Below are 6,000 nucleotides of genomic sequence, written 5' to 3'. Positions count from 1 at the left end.
TGCTTTACTTGTACTATGAGCTAATGCCAGGAAGAGCAGGAAAAGAGTTTCATCCACGTGCCTTCTCCTTCCTTAGTAAAACCAGTGTGAAACTGCAGCCACGTCAGGCTGAAGGAGACGTCTCAGATGTCCTGCCTGGATGCAGGAGCTCACGTGTCAGAGGATGTCTGGCACGTCAAGTCTCATGGCAGTGCAGTGCATGACAAACTGCAACAACACTTTCCTGTGGGCTCCTTTGGGCACGAGGCCCAGCGGGTGACACACCTCTGGCTGCAGCTCTTCAGAGCCTCCCAGCAGCCACGTGATGCCCATGGGAGAGACACAGCTGACCCGCACAGCAGATGATTTACCAGCTCGCTCTGATTTACAGCAAGAGAAGATACAAGTGGTGATGCTGAATGGTGAAATACTGCGAGTGTGTGGCATAGGTATAAGATTTGTGAGCCTGAGGATGTTCAAAGTCAGGATGGACAGGGCTCAGAGCACCTGATGGAGCTGCGGTGCCCCTGTTCATTGCAAGGGAGTCCAACTAGCTGACCCTTAAGGGTCTCTTCCCTATCTATGAGATACAAAGGCTGATTCTGCAGTAACCAAGCTACCAACAGCAGCTGTTTGTCATACAGCTTGCCAACACAGATTTTAAAATAACAGCATTGATTACTCATTTGATAGTCACATTACAGTGCAAAGCACATGGAAACGTCCATCAGCTAATTCATTTAATTCTTTGGGCAGACCTGCCAGTATGAAATATTATGCTAACATGACAGAGAGAAGAAAAGCAAAATTAAGACTAGCTGACAAGCCGTGGCAGGAAGTTCTGCTCTCCATCAATTTAGTCCCATTATTCAATTCTGTTTGGAGATGTCTCCATGACTCTCTGGAGTTTGTTCTTTGAGAAGAGGCAATTAAGTAAGCTCTCCAATGCCAAAGTGCATACACTGCTCTGGGGCTTTGTTGATTCTCCATGGACCAACAAGGGTGACAAGCCAGCAGAAGATGATGAAGAGCCTCATCATGCAAACTCATGCATTTTATCCCCCTCACAGATGCACTGACAACTTATAGCATCATCCATTGAGACGTTGTGAATTTTCAGGGTGTGTTTCTTCCCCACAATGTGCAGTTCATATTTTTCACTGGCCTTGAGCTCCTTCCCATCCTTCATCCACGCCACAGTAGCGCCTGTGTCTGAAAGCTCAGCCTGCAGTTTGGCTTCCTCACGCAGCCGAGCGGAGATCTTTTCTACATCTTTGCTCTTATTGGTAAATCTCACTGCAGCACCTGTCAGTAGCAAAGGCCTCGTTATTTCAATTGATATCAGGCTAACGTGGTCAATGTTTGCTGCAAGATCTCTGAAAAAGTATCACCTTCTGTTCCTGCACTCATCATTGTGTCACTGCTGAGCAATTCAAGATATTTCATTTGGTCTTCTTGCCGGATTTACTAAGTAAAAATCAACCAAACATCTCCTTCTACTGATTAATAATGCTCTAAACATGCTTCTGCAGAGGTTTCCACCCAATGACAAACAGGTCCTCCCATCATGAATGTTTATTTGTTCTATTTTGTCATGCAAAGCTGATTGATAGAGATATTATTGGAATGATTGCTCCCCTACTTCTAAACTATTCCAGTGCAATCAGAAAGGCTGTCTGAACCTGGAGCTGAAAGTACTGCTCTATGGTGATGCAGTGGTAAACCTGGTGACTGAATGCACTGGCCAAGAGCTGTGAACTGCAGACATTCATCAGCTGGCATGAAGCAATCTGGTTCAGATACCAAGCAGCTGGGTAGACTGGCTTACCCTACACTCAGTGCTATCATGTTTAGGTCATTACCAGGACTCACATCAGTCCATGGGATGCAATTTCAGGTATTTGGTACAGGCAGTGAATGCCTGCAGCCCCAGTTCTAATCATCAGATCACAGCAACTATGCCTTGACTGTAAGAGGAAAGGAGAAGGATCAAAGCAAATACCTCTCACTCTCATCTTGGTGCTGACATCAACATTTTCGGCAACAAATTTCACTTCTGCTCCACCATCATTCTTGGTGATGTTCTTTATGATTAGGCTGTGAGTAGTTTGGGTTCTCTTGATGATGCAGGTCTCGCTTTCCTGTAAGACTTTACCACTGAGGTACCAAGTGCTGCAACACATTGTTGTAAGATCAGTAGTAAACATGGCATCCCCTCCAGGTACAGCTTCACCAGCTGTTAGGGGGGATTTCACAGCCAGGACTGGTTCTGAGGAAGAACAACATGGATGTCTTAATGCTCTTTAGATGCAAGTCTGGTATCTCATTTAGAGATGGAAGATTAAATCATAGGTACATTTCTACTTCTCCCTTTGCATGAGTGCTGGAAGAAGCACTTCTATGCTTAAGATCTGTTACAGAAAGTTCTGCCTCTTGCACATGTGAGATATCAAAAGATAAGGATATTCATGTCTCTCTCACAGAAACAGAACTTGTATCACTTTAGTGGTAGCTGGAGGTTGACAGGAGAACTAGTAATAAAGGAAAGCCTTTGGTGTGTTAGTGCACTACTATCCTTAAAGTCAAAGGAAACAACTTTAGGGAACCAACACAGCTGCTCAGCTCACACTGACCCATTTCCATTGGGGTTTTTGTGCTTACCAAGGTGCACGCTCCCTGGGAATTCCAGAGATGGGCTCTGTCCATGCGCATTGACTGCAGACACTCGGAACTGATCATCAGCCTCTTCAGACAGATTGCTCACCGTGAACTCTGGGACGGGGACATGAGACTCGTGGCACCTCACCCACGTGAAGCCAGTTAGTTTATTGCCTTCCACAATGTAGCCATCAATTGGAATGGGGCGTTGCATCTTCGGAGGGGACCATGCCAGCGTCACTGAGGTTTCTGTTTTATTTTTCACCACGGGGTCAGATGGGGGCTGGGTGGGAGGTTTTCTGGGTGCTGAACAGAAAGAAATACAGAAATATTAGCATAAGGTCATGTAGGCTGGAAAAGACCTTCAAGACCAGCAGACTCAACTTTCAGCATGACCTACTGAGTCCCACCATTAACTACTGTGCTACCTGAGGACATACATGACAAGCTTATTCCTGCAGGTATTTGCATAGGGAATATATTCACCCTCTGGTTGCTTTGGAACATTTTAGAGGTTAAAATCCCATCAGACTTTTTCACTGTGTGCAGCCACTGATACAGGCAGGAGGCTGGGAATTACCTGATGGGCTCTAGTTACAGACTACTGACACAGTAAAGGATTGATTTCATTTCATTTTGGCCATCAAAAAGTTTGGAGTCTGGTTTAAGTCATCCATCTAGACTCCAATTATAATCATATGGAGAACAGCGCATTTAGGAGAACTCATCTCATCTTAATAAACCTGAATGAAATCACAGAATCATAGGATCACGGGAGGGCTTGGGTTGGAAGAAACCTTCAAGATCATCCAGTTCTAAACACCCTGCCATGGGCTGGCTGCCCACTAACCAGCTCAGGCTGCCCATCACCCATCCAACCTCGCCTTCAACACCAAGGACAGGCACCCACAGCTTCTCTGGGCAGCCTGAAATGGAAGCAATGAGCCACATGTTGAAGATACTCAAACATTCATGACTGTAGAGAGAGCCAAATACTCCATACATATTGCCTGCCTGGTCAGTGGTATTAAAATGCCAACAACAGACTCATCCAGCTCATAGAAAATGGTGTGAACATGGCGTACAGGATTCTTCCAGCAGCGAGTTAGATCTGCAAAGTGTAAAAATAGGAAATCTCAATGCAATGCAATTTTCCCTCATAACATAAATAGACGCATAACTGTTTTGGGGTGCACTGTTACCAGCCTGTCAGTTGCTGTTGGTAAGTGCTAGATGCCAAAGGTCCCACTAACATAGCATGAAGCTGAAAGCTAGACGCTGGAATCAGATCTCCTGACCTTACCATCAGAAATCGAGATGTCATATTTTGCTCAGAGGTGCCTGCTTGTAGGAGGGACAGCTTCCGAGCTTTTTCTGCTCCAGGAACCAGCTCCAGCTTCAGGATTTAAACAGCAGTCAGAAATTAAACTGAGCTTTGTCACCTCCATCAAACAGAAGGAGTGGTTGGGTGGTACAGCTTTCCAAATAACTTAGAAACTGTCACAACAATCAGATGCCTACCTTTTCTTTTTGAACTTGTTAATACATAGAGCTTAATAGCATCAGAATGCCCCAAGCACTTCAGATAACATGACAGCTGTAAACCCTTCTTTAAGAATTCCTTTGTTTAACCACTGAGTAACTGTAATTCAGTGGTGCTGGTGGGAGAAGGGAAGTCCTAATCTTCCCAGATGGTGAATAGAGCTGATGTTCACATGCAGACTGGTGCTGCAGCACAGCCAGAAACCACTCATTTGGGAAACACAGCACCAAGAAAATAATGGGAATAGCTTCATAAAATCAGGCAGCTTCACCCAAATTTCATGTCAGGTCCATTATTCTTCCTATTTTCAGGAAGAAAGGTTTTCCCTTTTTCTTGTAGTTTTATTTTCTTTTCCTTTCATGCAAGCAGCTTTGTAGCTTAAAAAATTGTTTTCTAATCACCTCCTGGTGTGGACAAATCACACAGGTTTGACTCCATGTTTTACATAGTTAGCATTTTATATTTGTTCCAGTATGGAACTGTAGAGCCATAGAATGGCCTGGGTTGAAAAGGATCTCAAAGATCATCCAGTTCCAACCCCCTGCTATGTGCAGGGTCGCCAACCACCAGACCAGGTTGCCCAGAGCCACAATCCAGCCTTTCCTCATAGGGGAGCTGCTCCAACCCTCTGATCATCACAGTGGCCCCTCCTCTGGACCCACCCCAACAGCACCACAACCTTATTGTCCACAGAAAGCATATAACCCTCATTCAATTGCCCTTCCACTCAGCTTAGAGCACTACTAAAACCAGCATCTTCACCTTAGCTCATCACACTGCTGCAGTTCCTTTTACAAGGATTTCACTGGCAAAAATTAAATCAAAGCCATCACAAGGGATTTAGCACAGTTACGTGTTACTGGCTACGAGAGCTGTCAGCACAGTCACCTGTCAGGCTTTGCTGCTGTTCTCTTTATGTAGAGGCACAACAAGGTTCAGACACCTCACAGTGCAATTCTCACTTGGACTGTAAAGAAAAAGGAGGCTTGAAAAGCAGCGTGTGGAAAACAAAGAAACAAGAATTAGAACAACAGTGGGGCCATGGCACTTGTAGGAATTGTTCTGCCTTTAACAGCAGAGCTTTTCAAGAAGTATGAGGGCACTGCAAACCAGACCAGTTTGGACAGATTAACAACTGCAAGTAGTGGGTTCCAAAATTCCAGACATGAAATCAAAGATAGAAAAACTCTTCACATTTTCATCTCTCAATTTTTCATACATTGTGCATTACAGTGCAAACAAGTCTTCACATACAACTTGGAAGCTAAAGACAAGTCTGACAAAACAGACTGCACAAAAATGATGGATAATTAACAGAGCAAATTGCTCTTTCAAAAACAGAGTTTATGTCTTCTGGTCATAACACTTCAGAAGCCTCAGAGGCTTCTTCTCCTTTGTATATTTTCATTAATCTTAGATTTTGTTTTCATTCAATGTGACCTCACTAAACAAATATTGTCTAAGACCATGAGTATCACATAAATGTGCAGATCTCAAGCTGCTCACTTATCTAGTACCCTTGGCATGATGCTTTATTTTCCTCAGCTGATCATCTAGATTGTGCCTGTTGATTGTGCAACAACAGCCTGTTGGTCTCGATTACCTGTGAGAGGCTCTAACTTTGGCCAGGAAAAATCATTTGAGGACAAGTAATTCTCTTGGAACCAGTAAGGCAGTCTTCCCATTCTTTCTTACCAGCACCCATCTTACATGTTAATAAAGGCTTCTGGAAATCAGTTTGAAGATCAAGAAACAATTCAGTTCAAGCATATGCAATCACAGGATTTGTACGTCATCTGCAAAAGTCATTTTATTCTATC

The sequence above is a fragment of the Coturnix japonica genome, chromosome 32 (assembly GCF_054131305.1).
Source record: "Coturnix japonica strain WE chromosome 32, WE-NBRP24, whole genome shotgun sequence".
NCBI lineage: Eukaryota > Metazoa > Chordata > Aves > Galliformes > Phasianidae > Coturnix > Coturnix japonica.
This window is presented reverse-complemented; position numbering follows the sequence as displayed.